This window comes from Rhipicephalus microplus, chromosome 2, assembly GCF_043290135.1.
Source record: "Rhipicephalus microplus isolate Deutch F79 chromosome 2, USDA_Rmic, whole genome shotgun sequence".
NCBI lineage: Eukaryota > Metazoa > Arthropoda > Arachnida > Ixodida > Ixodidae > Rhipicephalus > Rhipicephalus microplus.
This window is the reverse complement of record NC_134701.1, coordinates 264,602,617-264,622,633: the sequence shown is the minus strand read 5'-3', so window position 1 is coordinate 264,622,633 and position 20,017 is coordinate 264,602,617.

Sequence of the window (20,017 nt, the reverse complement as noted above, 5' to 3'; positions counted from 1 at the left end):
AGGCGGTGAGTACCTTTACTTTCTTGAGCCTGCAACCGGAGTTTTGGGCTAGCAGCTGTGACCCCAACACCACGACAGCACCGGACGGTACAGTATTGAAACCGCCCAGGTGCCGCTTCATTACTACTGGTAGCGGGAATAGAACTGAGAGTGTATGAACAATAGTTGATTGGATACAGCGTGTGCGTGCATGGTCACCGAGACTCGACTATGACTGCTGAAAAAAAAAGTGGAAAGAAGACTCAATATTACCTACTCGCTACCGCGGATATACTAATTGTGAAGTAAAGAAAGATGTGGGATTGATCGAGGTCTCGTTTCTTTGTTAGACACAATCTAATGAAGACTTACAGATAATGAAGGTGATGAATGTAGAGGAGAATTATTCTGTGGAAACAGGCTGACAGGTGTCGATGCTGTGAGGCGACAAACTGTATATTTTGTCTGAATCCATTTATGGTAGATGCGAACCAGAACAGGTGCAATCGTCTCGTGCGTCGTGCGTCGTCATCATCTTCACCTGGTCGGATTCTTGTGACCCGAATTAGTGCATCACAATTTGCAGTTTTTAATTGTGGGGTCTTAACTGAGACATAAACAATAAAGAATTAAAATGCAGCAAGAACCAACCTGTCGTAAAGAGTATTTCCAACTTAGAAACTTTATGTAACGCGTCCGATGCTCTGCGAATCGATCACGGTGGTGGTCGCGTTACTGTCCACTGTGTCGGGTATTTAAGCTCAAATAAATGTAAGAGTGTTAAACAGTGCCCCTCGAAGTTATAGCGGCGAGTTTGGAACACTCTTTTTCATGGCAAGAGCATTTGTATGTACACTCTCGGTGGATTTTAGTATGAGAATTGAAATTCGCCTTCGAAAATGAAAAAACAAAGCACCGGCAACACCTTGTGTCAGACGCCACCGCTTGGCGGGAGACGCAGAGGGTCACTCCAACCGCCGTATAGTTTAAAAGAAAAGGAAATATGAATAAGCTTTGGGTTCAGCATTGTCGACATTTGCAGCCTGTTGCTCAGACACAAAGGCGTAACAACTGTGAAAGTTCTTAGTCACCGCTAGTCCAGTGTACACCTGTGCATTCTTTTCGAGCACCCTTCTCTGTGCTTCAGCGACGCGCTGGAAGGGTCGAGCTGCTTGTCGCTCTTCGTGTGACATTCCAATTTCTTGATAACGCGAATTCATTGCCTCGCCTTTGCGGCAAAACTCTCTTTTTCTTGGCAGCAGGCGTCGTTAGCCCGAGATGTCACTACACGCCGAAAGGTGACAAATAAACCCACGCACAATATACCTAAGGCATCAAGCCTGCTGTTACGAAACCCCGCAATGAATGAACTTTCGTGGGAATAAATGGAAGACGGAGATATCAAAGCCGACAGTTGTTCCTTTTATTTTTAAGTTTCAATTGACCGGTGTACGTCTTTAGTCATTTTTTATGGCCACAAAACAGGTTTCTACAATATACTCTCGATCAGAGTAAAGCTGCTTTGAGCTGCGTATTAATACCGAAGAACCTAGCCTGGAGTATTGTTCATCCCGAAAAAAGAAAAACTTCGGCGATATGAAACAATTTATAATATATCAGCAATAAGTGGACCAGTGCGCTCGCAAAGACAAGAATACTCGTCACTGACAATACTCGTCACTGTCAATACTCTTATTTTTCACTAACTTCTCTGTTTAAACTATATGCTTAGCCATTACGATATCTTTGTTGTATGTGCTCTGAAATGATGTGTTCCAGTAGTGAAGGTTCTTTTTCTTATGTTTCTCTTATGCACATTTCTGTTTTATATGAGTCAACTCCACCCCTGTAATAGCCCGCAAAGGGCTGACAGTATCAATAAATGAAATGAATGAAATGTCTGCTGAATGTAATGAAAAAAGTTAAAAAAATACCGAGGTCTTTGACTTTTGGTCAGCTCCCTGCCGAAGTGTAGGGACAGAAGCGATTGTGTTGATTGGTCTGTGTAATAGTTGCTGCGCTTTCTGCTAAGATGACAAAGAAGATCGCCACACGAGGGGTGGGTGGACGTCTCCCAACCCTCAAAGAAGAATTCTCGAAAAAAAAAGGTGTTTTTAACTAAACCAAGAAAGAAACAAAAGCGACTGCTTAAAGTTGACAGGCTTAGGCGTGTCAGCCCTGTCAACTTCAAATGTCACAGGGGGCTCTCAGCTTTTAGGAGCCAGTCAAGGTGACGTCACGATTCTAGTTTACTGTGTATTTTTTCTGCGAGAGATTCAGCCGAGTCTGTGTGATTAGCAGGATGAGCCGTCTAGTGTGAAATAAAAAGAAGCTGTTCAGAATTTTTGTCTACGATTTGCTGACATTTACACACGGCAAGCTGCTTTCAAAATAAAAATAAATGCAATATTCACCGCAAAATCGCTTCACTGTAGCTATAGGGACGAGTAAGTATGCGGTTTACCCGCCACGGTGGTCTACTGCAATAAAGAAACAAATGAAATCACCAATGATTACGATACTTCCAGCTGCGAATTCGGAGCACTGCTTTTCGGGTGTTGTATGTATGTATGTATGTATGTATGTATGTATGTATGTATGTATGTATGTATGTATGTATGTATGTATGTATGTATGTATGTATGTATGTATGTATGTATGTATGTATGTATGTATGTATGTATGTATGTATGTATGTATGTATGTATGTATGTATGTATGTATGTATGTATGCATGTATGTATGTATGTATGTATGTATGTCAATGAGATGAGTGACGATGGAGTGAACGGGATATTCTCGAGCATAAGTGGTAGAAGGATTTGTTTGGCTTTATGTCGATATTAAGGTCACATTAACGTGGCCTTAACATTAGCATATTATTTAGGGCGCGGGTTGTATATTATGCCAAAACATATCTCGTTATACAGTGAACGCATCATCATCATGTCTTGTACCTTTGTACTTCGTTATGCGTTACGCCTAAGTCGTTGCCCAATAGACCTTTTCACTCAAGGCGTTCTGAGCGCCGCCATAGTCCTCTCTAGGCTCTTGTTGACGCACGTGACTCGGAAATGCACTGCCTAGGCTTTGACGTTGGCTTTCGTACTCTCGTGCAACAGCCCAGAAAGGAGGAAATCCTCCTCTCCGTAAAAAAGGTCCATACATACACACCGCTTCCTTTGGCACGAAAAACCTCAACAACATTTACAAATAACAAGTAGTATCCTATACATCGTGTGCTCCAAAGTATTATTGCGATAGTAATTATATGCACACGCCCGGATTTTGCTGCCGTCGTCAGCGTAGGTGACCACCGTCATTCCCCGTATATATATATATATATATATATATATATATATATATATATATATATATATATATATATATATATATATATATATATATATATATATGTATATCTTGCTTGTGAGTGCGTGGCATTAGCTACTAAGCCCGAAGGAGCACTTCCTTTAAATTTCAAACTGCAAGCTACTTATTTGTATTAGTTACCGCACGCGGAGCCGATCTCGGGGGGAACTATCGTGTTTTCAGCAGACGGCGCAATGAGCGCGCGTCGCCAGATCATCACGGCGCGGCGACGCGCGCTCATGCGTTGATCTCTCACGCGTCCTTTGCCCCGTGGAGAGGGGGAGGGGGAGGTATACGCTCATGCGAGCGCGCGCTTATCTCGCGTTGGGAAGTCGTACGCCTTTAGTTTTCACTGTAACGGTTCTGTTGTAGTTACCGGGTGCACAAAGGTCACTGCACTCACTGCACAGTCTCCGTTTGCAAAAATGGAGCGTTTCTCCGACACAGCGAAGTAACAACTGCGGCACTTATTCGCGTTCGTTTGTGCCTGTGAGTACGTTTCGTGCGCCATTTGTGCGTGAGCTATGTGGGGCACGTTTCTATGTGATTGCCATTCTGCGCATGACATTCAAATTTGTTGCAATCAGATCCATTGCTTCGCCTTTAAGGCAAAGCTCTCGATTTTGTATGTGGTCGCTAGATTTCAGTTTTGACTTATCTTTCAATTGGTGAGTTTTTTTCTTACCTGCAAAGTCGAAGTGCAGCGTATATAATCTCTGTAATATACACATAATATATATGAGCCACTAGACAGCTAACTAAGACCTTTTTTCAACGGTGTGATGGCTTTGTCACTGCTACATATATCGCATATATTTTTGTTTGTTTCTGTCCTGTTGCTGCTCTCTGATAATTAGGAAAGACTGTCACCCCGTTAGGCAAGTTATAACAGATATTTTGAATGGTCTCTGCAAAATCGGGCGCTACTGTTTCGTGCAATTATTCATAGCCTACTTCAGTGGTCCAGTAATTTGAAGGGAGCAAAGTCTGTTTCGACACACGTGGCAACGTCTTTCTCTTTTCACATTCATTTGTTGCTGTCCTTACTACGTATAAGTTCTCTATAGATCTCTAATATCTAAGCAATTATGATACTATTTGTCATTGCTTACAAGACATGAGATGTGTCTCAATCTAAATAAATACCGGTAGCGCAGCTTTATGCCTCAAACAACTAAAGATCTATATAGCTATGTCAATTTGCAGGCGTATATTGGTTTTATTGCTTTGTTGAACTCTATCTCTGTTGTTTTTGGGTCCTCTAAATTATGTAACCTAAAACGTGGTTACAAGAAGCATGACTGATGAAGAGTGTGTGTACAAATGCGTTTGCAACCCGGTGTATCCGCCAAACTGGATGCATTGTTATACAATAATGCGCCTGTAAAGCGTGCTTTGTCACAGTAACTTAGTGCTTGAGAAGAAGAGAACTATTTGAAAACAAAGCCTACACCAAGAATCTCGGACAGTGTCATTTTTTTTTTCTTGAACGCCTTTCGTGGTTGCACGTGTTTTCTAACAATCGAGAAATCGAATAATCAATCGTTAATTTAACGTGGAAGCGACAGTCATAAGGTCAATATGCCGGCAAAGCCGTAATAATAATAATAATAATAATAATAATAATAATAATAATAATAATAATAATAATAATAATAATAATAATAATACTATTATTATTATTATTATTATTATTATTATTATTATTATTATTATTATTATTATTATTATTATTATTATTATTATTATTATTATTATTATTATTATTATTATTATTATTATTATTATAGTAATATACGCACCCTGGAAGAACCGTGAGGTCTTAGTGCAGCCGCACGCAAAATTAAACAATACCAATACAAACCTATACAAATTAACAATACAGTACACACACTCTTCTCCAAAATTCAAATAAAACGTGAAAGTACACAGAAAAAAATAAATCAGCGCGACATGAGAAGAATAAAAAGACAAGGCTACAATCATAAAAAGGAAGTGAAAGTAAAAGGGAATCAACACAACTATGTAAAGAGAGAGAGGAAACTTTATTAGAACTTGGCCGGCAGCTTGGTCTTGGTGGCCTCAGATGGCGGCGCTGAGTCCCTGAACTCGGGCGGCATCTTCGGCCTGCCGGACAGCCCAGAGCTGGTCGTTGAGCTCCGAGCTTCTGAGCGCCGCCTCCCAGCGGCGGCGTCGCCGACGGAGAAGGTCCCCCGCGGCTCCCGCAGACGGGACGGCGGCGGGAACGAGTGAGCTTGAGGCTTCCTGTTGCCTGGTATTGGCAGCCGCCATAGGCGCATCGCGAACGGCGGCCGTTTCTCGACCATTGTTATCGGCGCATTCCCAGAGCATGTGGCGCAGCGTTGCTCTGTGCCCGCATGCTTTACATAGATCGGTAATGTGTAAGTGCGGGTAGCAGTGGCGTAAGACGACCGGGCTGGGGTAAGAGTGGGTTTGTAGTAAGCGATAGCTTACGGCATCGTGTCTGTTTAATTTGTCATGCGGTGGCGGGAACTTTCGCCTTTCCAGTCTGTAGTGTTGCGTAATATCTCGGAACGTGATGAGACGATCACCCCACGACCATTGTGGTCTGTGTTGTCGCTGCGTGACTGTCAAAGTGTCTCGATCCGGCAGATCAGAAGCCCCGCTCTCGGGAGCGGAGGCGGCGGCCACGGAATGTGCCGCGGCTCGGCGAGTGAGACCTCGAGCCGCAGCGTGGGCCGCCTCGTTGCCCGGAAGCGGGACATCGGTGTGTGCCGGGGTCCAAAGGAGGAAGACTGTTAAAGTTTGTTGTGGCGAACGCGACGCTGAGTCACCATCACCGCACCTCTTAAGGATGCGGGCCGCTTCCCGCGAGACACGGCCGCGCGCGAAGCCGCGGATTGCTGCCTGCGAGTCGCTGATTACGATCGTAGCGTTCGGCACCGTGGCGATTGCTAGGGCTATCGCGGCTTCTTCGGCCGCCTCCGTATGTCCCGTGGTCACCGTGGCGCTCGCGAGGCATTTGCCCGCACGGTCAACGACCGCAGCGGCGTGTGCGTGTCTCCCGTCCCCATATCTCGCGGCATCTACGTACACAACTTCGTCGCTAGTGCCGTACTTCTTTTGAAGGTCACTAGCGCGCTGGTTACGGCGCCCGACGTGGTGCGTCGGGTGCATATTCTTAGGAAGCGGCGGAACAATTAGGCGGTCGCGCACCGAGGCAGGAACATCCGCTTTTTCTCCCTGCTGAGTGTGGTACCGGATGCCAAGTGACTCGAGGATGTGTCGACCCGTCTTAGACCCCGACAAGCGTTCGTTTTGCGAAACGACATGGGCCTCAATTAACTCGTCGAGTGAGTTGTGCAGTCCAAGCTCTAGTAACTTTTCAGTGCTCGCATACAGTGGAACTCCAATTGCTCTCTTGAAAGCCTTTCGTATTATACATTCGATCTTGTTTTTTTCTGAGCCTAGCAATTTGAGGTAGGGGGCAACGTATGTTATACGGCTTATTGCGTACGCCTGCACTAGACGGATCGCGCAGTGTTCGCGCATACCAGTACGTCTGTTCGTGATACGACGTAGGAGTCGGATCGTGTCGTCTACCGAACTACGTAGTCTTCGCACCGTCTCACCATTATGGCCGTTTGCCTGCAGGTGTAACCCCAGAATTCTAATTTTGTCTACGTGTGGAATGGGAGTGCCATCTGCCAATAGAACGCTTATTTTGTAGCACTCCCTTTCCTCGTCGCGCGGGGTTTTGCGACCTCTACTTGTAGGTTTGTAGATTAGAAGTTCCGACTTGGTTGCCGAGCATTCGAGGCCCGTTCCTCGCAAGTACTCCTGAACTTCGTCTACACCTGCCTGGAGCGTACGCTCGACGTGACCATCACAACCTCCGCCGGGAACCCAGAGGGTGATGTCATCCGCGTAGATACTGTGATACAATCCTTGTATGCCTAATAATTTCTCGGGTAGCCCCACTAGAACTAAATTAAAGAGTAATGGCGAAATTACGGAGCCTTGTGGCGTGCCCCTCGAGCCCAACTCAAATTCTTGCAGTTCCACATCACCAACGACGACGCGTACGCGTCTGCCGGCAAGGAAGTCACGTATGTAATTATATGTTTTTTGTCCTAGTCCTAATGTTTGAACTCTGTTTAAAATTGCTTCGTGTTTAACGCTGTCGAAGGCCTTTTTAATATCTAGGCCAAGGATCGCCTTGGTTGAGCTGGTAATGTCATCAACAATGTGGTGCTTCAGCTGAAGCAACGCGTCTTGTGCGGAGAGATTGCGGCGGAATCCTAGCATGGTGTGCGGAAATACATCGCGGACTTCGAGAAAGTCAGTCACGCGTTTGAGGACTGCATGCTCCAGAACTTTTCCTACACAAGACGTGAGCGAAATTGGCCTTAGATTATCAAGCGCAACCTGCTTGCCCGGTTTAGGAATCATGATAACTCGAGCTCTTTTCCACGCTTCAGGAAGGGAACCGCGTTGCCAGCACTCGTTGATATAAGTCACAAATCGGGAGATTGACTCGTCATCTAAGTTGCGGAGAGCCTTGTTCGAAACCCGGTCCAGGCCGGGCGCCGAACTATGTAAAAACGTTTTTTTTTAAATAAGGAAAGGGAAAAATCTTTACATTGTGAAAAAAAAAATAAGTTAAGGTCAGCCACAACAACCTTTCTGCTGGTCCATGTGCGGTTAACACGAGGCACAGAAAGTGCACGACGTATTTGGTAAGCGCGGTGGGCGAGAAGTACACAGCCAACGATGCAGCTGTTGGCCAACTTTGCTTGCCGAATTCCTGCGGCACATACTTCGTATTCGTTTGACACTTGCGCCTACTGTACGCTGTTCCGGGCTGGCCCAATTCCTTTGGCACGCACTAGATCGCGTGGCTACGCCACTAACGGTGACGCCGCTAAACGCAGGAACGGGTGACTCAGAGCTGCGTCAGAAAATTCAAGGTGTTCTAGCAATTATGGGGCTCGGCCACTGATCTGAAGGTCGCGAAATCAAATCCCCGAATCTCGGCCGTAGCGGCCGCACCTTCGATGGAGACAAAAGTTTATGAGGCCCGTGTACTTAGATGTGGGTGAGCGTTCAAGAATCGTAATTATGCGCGAGATTTTCGGAGCCCTTCACTACGGCATTCATCGTGATCATTTTGCGGTTTCGAGACGTTATGCACCAACAAATATTGCTCCTCGTATTACAGCAGAAAGACAAGGGGCATACCGCTTTTCTTTTGTGACACATCCGCGGGCGTTTCTTCATAGGGTTCTTACCTACGCACACCAAAAAGAACAATGCTTTGGCGGCCGGTTTATGTGCCAGTAACTTCTTTATCATTTTGGTTCATTACTGACCGTTCTTGTTATTACTGACGTGATTTGAACAAATCGCTTTTAACAAATCTTTCCTCGCGTTAACAATTGAGGATTGGAATCGGCTTTCAGATGCAATAGCCAACGAACGAAATACTGTTAAGTTTAAAACCTTACTAGAAACTTATTTTACAACCCCACCGTTGTAACTTTTGTGTAGACAGTTGCCTTGCTCTCATTTTTTTATAATCGTGCTATCAGTTGTATAATGACTTCTGTTTTTATTATTGCCCTGTAATTACTATTCTTGAATTTTAACCTACTTTGTGTTCTCGGTCTGGAATTGCCCTTGTGTATCCTTGTTCGACCCCCCCCTCCCTATGTGATACCCCGTCAGGGGCCCTTAAGAAAAAATAAATGATGATGATGATGGTAATCATGATGATGATGATGATGATGATGATGATGATTTGATAGTAGAGGAATACACTCGTGCGCGGCACTGGCTTCTTGTTGCAAGGAATGGTGTTACGTGAACTAACACTTTCTGCGGCCTTACGTCCGTTCGACTAGCCGGTGTCCTCTAAAGTGCCCTACCATCGCACAGCATGCACGGGTCTCCAGCATTCCGCCTCCGTCGAAACGCTAAATGCTCCGTCAAAATGCCGGGGTCAAGCCAAGATCTTTCGGGTCCACCACAGAGTTCAAAACGTTACGATGTACAACTAGTGGTCATGTACCCAAGGTTCCGCGCCTGAATCGCGAACGACACATAAATGAGACAGGTATACAATTGCACTTGTACTTGAATACTTCTTTGGTGTCTTGTGGTTTGTGGTGGTCTTGGGGAGGTAATGGCACTATAATCGATGTTAGTCAGCGAGCATACCTAGTCGACAATAGTTACGTATGAAAATATCACGCCTCGACCACAGGGGTGTTGTCACTAGGCGTTAATCAGCCCCATGTATTGAAGGAACGTAATCGATAAGTTTTGAGGAGGAGCACGAGGTGGCGTAAACTGCAGCCCTTGCGGGAGCAAGGCTTGGAGCAGTGCCTTCCTTGCCTCCGCTATGGCGCACTCACCTCTAATCATTGTTCTGCAACCAGTCTAAGTGCGAAATATTTGTGTGCATTTCGCCCCCTTGCATGCGAGACCGTGTATCGATATCAATACGTTGTCAACATCGGAGTGCGTACCTTCTACTTCCCCTCCATTTTAGTCTTTTGGCAATTAAGACATCACCAGCAATCCGCTGTTCGTGTGTGTTTGATTAGCCCTGCGAACTTGGTGCTAGAACATGACCTGTCTTTTTTTTTTCATTACAGATAAGAGTATAGCACTGAGTAAATGACATGACAGCCAACGATCGCGACGTGGCGACAAGCCCCAAACTCTGACTCAGCAACAGCTCATAAATTTCTCAGTAGCAAAGACCTGTTGAGAAGACGTCGCCGAGGCCTTTCGATGACAGCACAAGCAACTAGCGAGGAAGAGAACAAGCTTCGCCCAGAGCAGTAAACAGACTGTCCTCATCTTGTCACCGACTGCTGTTTGCTGCAAACAAGTTGACACATTGCGTTGTCATGGACTCCACTCACCATTTGTAAACACACTGACCAGAACAAACAACCATGATAGCGAGCTTCACTAGCTCATTTTTTTTATGTTACCGCTACTTTTTCATTCATTTGTTTCCCATTTATCTCGTGTGTATTCTGTACTGCTGTCATTAGGCAAAACGCTATCACATTGAAATGTAACGATACATCTGACTGTCTTACCGTCAAGGTACACGGTGCAAACAACTTTAGTAGGGACGAAGTTCTTCTGTCATTTGGGGCAATGTACAGCGAAATATGCAACATACGAAGGAATAAGAAATGCTGATGCGTCGTCCTGCAAGTCGAATGGCCAAAATACGGTGCGTCAATATATAACATCGAGTATCATAAATGTTGTTTGCAATTGTCTCGCTCCCTTTCATCGCATACATTTTTACTGATTCGCCCAGTTTATATTGCAACGCGAAATTTATCCTCCCCTAATTAACAACGACATTTGCGGCCTCACGTGGTTGCCTTTGATATCTGACCCGTTATTTGTGAGTAGGCCGTATTTTAGTGCAATCAAATGTCGCTCTTAAACGGCCAAACAAACAGCCACCGTCGGAGACAGTTGTTGAAAAACGTGATTACTGTCGAACCCCTCCGAAACTAAACCACCTGGGAATCGAGTTTTATTCGTTGTCATGAGAATTTCGTTGTCGAGAAAGCAGAAAACTATGCTAACCAATTACATCGCACAGCCAAATTCATTCAAAGAAGTCGAGTGCTCTGTTTCGCGTTGCTTTGAAAGAACTTGATGGCCCGAAACCGTGGGCGCCGAGAAAACAGCGAGTAATTTCAAATGCATGAAGTATTCGGCGCGGACTTACTTGCCTTCTCTACGTTTTCTTGGTGACGTTTTTCACTCCAGTCGTAAATCTCGTAATCATAGCGCACTTAAGATGATATATCATCGTCACTGAACTATTCGTGCAAGATCTGGTCGGCATAAGTACACCATATTGTGCTGAACCGGCCTAAGGGAGCGACACGCCTGTCCAGTGTAGTTATTTTTTCTCCCTCCTTTGTTTGTGGCGCTACGCCCACAATGAGCTCCCACCAACTAGCCCGATTTGCAGTTATCTCAAGCACCAAAATTCAAGCAGTTAAACAGCATATTGTTGAACGTGTGTCAGCAATGCCTGAATCAGTCTCATTGTTATCATCAACATCCGAACTAGTGTAAGCAGCAATGGTCGCGCCGATGCTTGTTGGCAGAATCGTATGTGCCGGACTTTTTGAATGAGTGGTGCTGCAGTTTTGAAACTTTCGAGCTCCTACCTAGCTGACGGGCTGAAAAAAAATTTGCGGACTAATTACCCGAAAGTTTTGTTATTTCGGGAGTGCTATTTTCAAATCTCTTCACTGTCGAAAGAGAGCAAATGCATTGAACGCTATGAACGTTGACGGAGGACTCAACGCTTATTAACTGTCGCAAGAATTTTGTTCTTGAGGGCTTTCATTATTGAGAAGTTCAATCGTACAAATAATCATAAATCAGCTCATCCTGAACAAAAAAGTCACTCAGAAGTCCTTTTATTTCGAAAAAAATGGGGGAGGGCGAAGCTTGGTGCGTGCGTGCCTTACGTATTATTGTTATTTATTTATTTATTTACTTATTAATTTGACCTTCCTTCTTTGTTTTTGTTTCTTTCTTTCATCCTTCCTTCCCTTTTTTTTGTTTCTCCCACTCCTTCTATGTTTATTTCTTTCCTTCTCCCTTTCCTCATTCCTTGCCCTTGCCTTTCTTTCCATCTTTCTTCATTTCTTTCATTCCCTACTTCCTCCCCATTCTTGTTTCCATCTCTCTCTTCTTCCATCCTTCCTTCTTTTCTTTGTTTCCTTCTTTTTTTGCCTCAGTCATTCCCCCTTTCTTTTTTTTCTCCTTCCTTCCCGCGTTTTTTGTTTCCTTTCTCTTTCCCTCCAATCTCCTCCTTTCCTCTTTCTTCTCTCCTTCCTTTTCCCTTCTTTATTTCTTTCTACAGCTTTGCGCAATTGATTGATTTGTGGGGTTTAACGTCCCAAAACCACCATATGATTATGAGAGACGTCGTATTGGAGGGCTCCGGAAATTACGACCATCTGGGGTTCTTCAACGTGCACCCAAATCTGAGCACACGGGCCTAAAACATTTCCGCCTCCTTCGGAAATGCAGCCGCTGCAGCCGGGAATCGAACCCGCGACTTGCGGGTCAGCAGCCGAGTACCTTGGCCACTAGACCACCGCGGCGGGGCAGCTTCGCGCAATGCTCTCTGTTAACTATTCATTAGCATCATGCCGGAAATTCGACTTTCGACCAGGTGGTTAGGGTTGCCAATTGTAGGGTAATTGCCCTACTTGTAGGGTATATTCAAAATTTTTTGGCCAGCTTGGTGTGTAAGGTGGTACTACGATTTACTTATAAACTGCAGGTCGATTTTCACTTGTCACTCGTCAGCGAAACAATTAGACGATCCACACGAGATATTCGCGGGATACTTTCCTAAAAAAATCCAGAAACGGAATCTTTCTTCGAGTAAAATCAGATGCCGCCAGCATAGAGCCAAGACTAAGGATAATACGTCACACATTCTTATGCTAGCATTCTCGTTTTGCGACGGCGGTGGGTTCCAGTCTTTCAAGCGACAGCCTTGAATGCTTTGTCAAACATTTGACTGGTCATTGCAATCGACTGAGAAGAAGAAAAGTAAATGGCGTTCGCCTTCCAGTCATATTTGGAGAAAACATAAGAAAGCATGCAAAATGCGTGCTTGTTTTCACTTTTTTATTACAGTGATTGGATGGGCGAAAGAGAACCCCTTTTAAACGGGGTGGCAACCTGCACTCCACCAGGCACAATATTTTCTTCTCCTTTGTCATCACAGGACAGGAGCCCCAAAGTCCTTTGCATATGCATGCTTTGGCTCAAGCAGGACCGAATAGTTTTCGAATAGGGTCTTAAAGCTTTGGACGCTCACCCAATTCTTGGTAACTCTAGTACTGGACGACAGCCGTCACTTCCGCGGATGCCGTCACGTTTGTCCGACGCAAAGCATTTGAGGCAGGCTTTGGGGCTCCCGCTAAATTCGAGAAATAGCGTCTGCAACCAAAAACTCAAATGGAGTTTTGTTCATGCGCAGTGGCCTAGACGCTATTTAATTGGGGCCCCATACTTTTGGGACCCCTATGCGAAAACTCCCTCTTATGGCCTAATGTTGTCGGGCTGAATGAAAGCTCTCGTTCCATAAAAAAACCTAATAAATTGACAGACCAGCTTTATTCGCTTTATTCAAGGTTACTCCTAATGATGTTTCATGTTTTTGCTGTCTGCCTACTTTTCCGCCGCGAATTCTCCACTCGTATTTTGCTTAGGTATATCCCCGACATGTTTACCTTCCGCACGGTGTACACAAAACGCAATGATTCTTGCATGCTACTGCCCAAACGTACAACCTCTACAATCGATCAAAACATTTGCCCTACGCAAATGCCGTGTTCCTTAATTAAACTCAATTTATAACCACACGTTGCATATCTCGTCGTTGCATCGTTGCATATCTCGCCTGCACCCTTCCGGAAGTTACTCAGGAGCCGGTTTTCTCTGCATCGCTGCTATCCGATACATCTTTTCCGGCTTCGTGATGTTTCGCTTAACGCTCTTTGTTGCCATATCGCTGACACTGTCAGCCGTACACTTGCTGATGAGTCTTCTAGTTCTTCTCCTTTTTTAACTCTGAGCCAACCCTCTTCCCCTGCATGTACCGAAATGCTTTCTCTCTCTCTCTCGCTCTCTCCAAAACTAATTTCCAAATTGTTGAAGTTGCTTCCGACCACTAAACTTTTGGATGACATGCAGTGAAGCATAATGTGTACTCCATTGTTATTATACTGCGCTACTTTTAGGCGTAGGTTAACTTGTAGTGTAACGAAAAAAGTTCTGCGGGGTAACATAGGGTAATCGTGACTATGACTCAGGGTATTCTTCGAAAATAGTTGGCGACAGTGCACTTGCTAGGCAGCGCAACACTTCAGCTGCCACAAGCAACAACGAAGACGATCATGCATTTTTATCCAGGCCCCAACGAGAAACGGCAATGTGAACCGATTGTCACTCAAAAAGAAATAACGATGTGATTTAGCGAGCAACATGATCTGCATGTCACGTATCGAGTAGTTATGGAACGTAGGAAACAGACTCAAGAGCACCCTGACATTTCAAGGGTCCCGAAACCGATCTGAATGCTCTCTCACCTTCGCTTTGTCAATGACTACAAACCTGACCCGCCACGGTGGTCTAGGGGAGTGGGGGGTGGGTTGGTGCTCAACTGCTGACCAGAAGGTCACCGGATCAAATGCTGACCACGGCGGCCACATTTTCGCTGCAGTTGGCAATGGTTGACGCCCATGCACTTTGATTAAGGTGCGCGTTGAAGAGCTCCACGTGGTCGAACTTTCCGAACACCTCATCTACGGCGTCTCTCATAACCGCACTATTTTTTCCGGTCGTTAAAACCGAAACGATCATTACGACTACAACATTTTGTCAACTAGCTGAAGGCGGCACGTTTTTGTTTTTGCTTTTGTTGTTGCTCAAATTGGCAACGATGAATCGTTAGCTCCCCGGTTCACTGTATTTCACATCTCTGTCAACTTTAACAGGACATTTTATTGTTTGTTTTGTAGGGGGAGAGAATCGAAGTGAAATGTGGGCTTGTACAACGCTGGCGACGTTAGGTAAAAAGGGCTACGAGGTCATCAGCACGGATGATTTATGGTGAAATAAGGCAGGAAGGAACAACTCGGGGTCGGCTTTCTTTCCGGTTTAGCAGCGCCGGTGCTCGTAAAAACTGCGCGAGCTCGGTCAAATCGATTTTCATCATAAGTACAAGACCCGATGGGCCAAGAACTGAAGAAGGGCATTGTTTATCTTAATAGACGCAACCACAATCAATGCGCGCACAATCAATGTTTTTATTTTAGGTCATTGATCGATTCCTTCTTCATCCATTAGGTGCAGAGGTCATATTCACAGCAGTGTTTTTTCGCATATAACAGGGCCCTCAAGATGCTGACGACTGATGTTTAAAATATTCGCTACTTAGTTCTCACATCACCGCAGCATTGCAATGGCTAAAGTTTTATACCTCACTGCAGTGCAAGGTCCTAAGGGAAGAAAGGAAAAAAATTCTGCACAGACCACCTCATGTTTTCTCTGCATTGCGACAGCATTGAGTCGAAGTCGATAAGTGTTGGTGTTCTTTACGACGTAGCGTGTGGTATACGACTCGTATTATGACGTATGCAATTTTAGCTTTTGACGTCTTTATTCAGCATGCCCCTCAATTCCCGCTGTTATGACGTCAAGAAATGAGCGACAACCATTGACTCATAAAACGTATTTGAAAGTCAGCAAATGTGTATAAAATTGCTTGAAGACAACATCACTACACTGTCATTTTTTATTTATTTGCTATGCACTGAACGTACATACAATATATTATAGAAGATAGGGGCACAAGCACCGAAGGATACAATACTACCTAGTGCTAATTCTGAGCGCATCTTTATGTTTGAAGTTTTGGCTTACCGCAAGGGAGCGATTACGCCACAAATCATAATTGTGACGCAGGACAGCACCTGCTACGCCATTATTCACCTTTCCGCGGATTAGTGAGGTACCCGCTACGTATCTGTTCTTATTCCATTTCAACGCTAACGTACTCAATGTCACAACTGGCGAAGCCCAAAGAAGCTTGCAACGGGGCTGCCGTGTTTCGCATTTCTCGCACTTGGCTGATAGTCGCGTTTGCTTCACGCGTTTTTGCAGTAATTTTTCGGACGCAAAGTACTGGTGAGAGTTGTGCGCCGGTTCCTCAGATATGCTCTCAATTTCTTTTCACTGCAGGCCGAACTAGATGGCATTTTCTAGCTGAACGTCATCTCAAAGTTAGCGGACGTGTGCGGCAAGGGTGTTGCAGAACCGTCTCAAAGGCCGTGAACTGTAGATCCGCTGCATCACACTTTTAAAAAAGAATGCTCTCTTGCCCCTGACTGTGCACAAAGCAGAAAACTGTGTTTATTTTAATTAGCTTCCCCGAGTATCTCTTTGTCTGTTTCGCCCTCACTTGACGTCCACAGCTTGCGTTGAGAGCGGCATCATCCTCCAAAACACGCGGCCGCCATTGCTGAAACCTCTTTATAATTATAGTTTTATACCTCCACCAACATCATATCCTTGTGTCCCACCGTGCAATCAGCTGGCAGAAAGCCGTTGCGGTGGCTCTGACAAGCATCACTCGGTCAAACATTACCGCGATGCCCCCCGTCTTTGATAGAAACAAGAAAGGATACTGAAGAACCCTTTTATAGTGTGTGTGTTGGAGTTTGAAGGTAGCTTCGGGGCTGCCTCACACTAAGTGAGCACCGGAAAGCCTCTACTAACGCACTTCCACAAGAAAGCCTTCACAATGGACGTGAGAAGGCCTTACCGCAACCGAAGCTACCGATATTTTTCAAAATTTGCAGTGGGCCTCGTAAACTTACATGCGCCAAGCGAGGCCCACCCTAGGAATTTGTTTTCACGGCGAGAAGGGTGAACCGACAGACAACGAACACGAAGCGAGGAGCCCACGTGTAGAGGCGCAAGATTTTTTGCCACCAGACAACGAGAGGACCAACCTCCATACGTCATTCTCAGAATTTAAAATAATGGTGTCCGTGACACCGCTGGGTAGAGCGTGCATTACTTCCCGTGCTCGGACCACCACCACGCCGTAAAGCCTTTTTTTTTTCTTGTTCGCTCTTTGTATATCGTTCCCATCTCGAAACCAATCTGCTTTTGAGTCATTGTCTTGACTGCCGGTTCTGCGATGTCGTAACAACTCTGAACGCCGTCCGAGCTATTCCGGCGCACCTCATTTGTTGCTCTTAGCTTTTTTTTTTTCGTAGGATAAAAACTGCCTGTCTTTTTATCGTTTATCTGGTTCGGGTGGAAACGGTGCCTCCGCGAGATCGAGAAAGGAAATTCAGTTTGCGAAAGCGTGTCGTTACGATCGTCGAAAAAAAAAAAGAAATGGATATAATTCAATGAACTCAGATGGCCGGAAAATAATGGCCACTTTGGTCCCATCAAGAGAAGAGAAGGGGAAAGTAGAAGTGTCGTCGTCTAATGTAACATGTTAAGCACAAGGTTGCGAAGACGTGAGATGTATAATTTACATACACAGACAGTTATAGAACAACGCGCGAAAACGAAAACCTACATCGACAGATTATTGAGCCTATGCAACACTGCACACGTTTTTCGTGCCGACGAGACTTTACAAAAGCCTTTCGATGCAGATAGGTGTTGGAGCAGTCTTTGGCAGAGTACATTTTAACAAATGTGCTGAACGTAGATTAGAATTACTGATCTGAATTGGTGGAGTAGAAATTGTGAGGGGGCGGGGGGTGGGGGTGTCATCAGTTTTGATTGACGGCTGATTCATAAAAAGATGGAGTGAGCAAGCCGACGTGATCAACGGGAACGAGCGAAACGGTGTTCTCTCTCTCTTTTTTATTTCTGCAGCACCGTTGCTTTTTGCTTCCGATATTCCTAATCTGGTTATGTTACGTTATGTCAAATTAATCGATGCGGTGAGATATAAGTAATACACGTGCCGAGTTCATGTTTTCTTTTTGGCCTCTGTTCTTCCACATCGAAGATTTCAATACGAAAAGAAGAAAAAGTAGCAACAGTCTAGTTTCCATATTTATGTAGCTAAAATAGGACCGCCGACTCGAAAGCACACGAGCGTAAACGGCTAATGACGGCGCTGTAATCGTTCTAATTAACATGAATGAAGAGTTGTTGGGCCGATGACGTATGCATGATATTAATAATGCTATCGTTATGTGCTTGATAATTTAGTTAGGAACGATGCCAAACTTAATTGCTCTGCCAAGCCATTCATAACTTCTGCGGTGTCCAAACCCCGTAAAAGCGGATATTTTTTAAGCATACTTTCTTCAAGCTCGTCAGTTATTCTTTTTTTTCTGTTACTTAATTTTACAGCGTATGTCACTGCAACAATAATTTTGTTATACTTTTTGTTCAATGTTACAACCGCGTACTAAGCGATAGAGGATGACCGACAAAAGGAACAGACACACTGCGTTGTTTGCTGAGCCACTTCTCAGTTACCGTCGATCGCCTATTAATGCAAGTGGCTTTAATTACGGTCACTTTAACTGATAATAAAACAAATGAAAGATTCACAGCATTTCCATCTCAGTTTCCGCGACAGGGAAACGCGTTGTCATTCCAGGAGACAGAATTTTCAGAAATTCCTATTTCTTTCTGCCTGTACACGCCTGCGTATGAAGGAGAGCCGCGTATTAAAACGCACTTTAATTCTAAATTATCCCTAATATTCTCATCCTTTACTTATTTCACAATGCCCTCCCCTCCATCCTACCTTGGTAGCTTCTGCGAACGGTACCCTCCACCTGAGAAAACAGACATATCTTAACGACGGCTTCTTAGAAGGGAACAAGTAGCGAGGGTTTAAATGTTATCCGAAGGTCTCAGCGTTAAGCCCCACGTTTAAATCGTCCTCCCTCCCCCTCTCTCTCTTATCCCCTCCCCCAAAAAAATCGAAGCCATAGTTCCCACGTACGTGCACGCGCTAAAAGGTGCCACTGCTGTGCAAACACGGCTCAGGCTTCCGCCAAATTGTGTGGAGCGGAGGCAACCACAATTAGCGCCTCCGTCGTTAAGTAAACACGCGAACTGATTTGCCGTCCGGCGAACGTCAATAACCGCGTAATCCACGGATCACGGACACTTGGCGCCGCGGCAGAAAGGGCTCAGCCTTACTCACCGGATTTCACACCCAGATTCCCCCCTCGCAGCCGCGAAATGAACACTTCTCGATAAAGGTGACCATTAATTGAGGTTAGAAGAAGAGAAAGAAAGAAAAGGCAGGTAAACCAGTGATGTAGCTGGAGGGGTGTGACACTCCTGTCCCCAAAGAAAAACTTCCTAATTTCGCATATATATATATATATATATATATATATATATATATATATATATATATATATATATATATATATATATATATATGGGAAGAAGTGTATACTTGAGGGCTAGTTTTTCTCTGTTTTAACGCAATGTTATTGAGGTCTGACAGACAATAATGCCAACGAAAGTATAAGGGAAGGTATTAGATCGAATTGTAATGTAAATGTGAAGAAAGAAAAGTGCGTGGAAAGATAACTTGCGGTGGGCAGGAACCGAACCTGCGACCTTTAAATAACGCGTTCGATGCTCTACTACTAAGCAACCACGGCGGCTTGCACCATGTTTGCACCAATCATATACTTTCGTCATTCATTGACGTAACGTAACACCACATTTGGTATATGTGAAGTTGGCAAAACGGCCGCGTGTCACAAAACGAGCGCTCAAAAAAGGGAGCGCCGCCAAATTCTCGCGACGAAACGCCGGGGTGACGCCACGAGGTAAACGATAAAAAACAAAAGAAAACAAGCATCCAAAGACTCCCCGGGACGCGTCCCTCTCCCCTCGGAAGCGTAGGTTCGCCGACGAACCTCCTCACCCCACATCGGCGGCCGAGCGAGCCCTCGAATGTTCTAGATGGAAAGGGGCGGGGTGTTGCCGGGTTGCGTCATCCGTCGCGGAGGGCCTTCGAACCGTCTCGCCCTCTCCCCAGCCTTCGCTGCGTATCGCGCCGACGAAATGATTAGAACTTTCTGGAATCTCG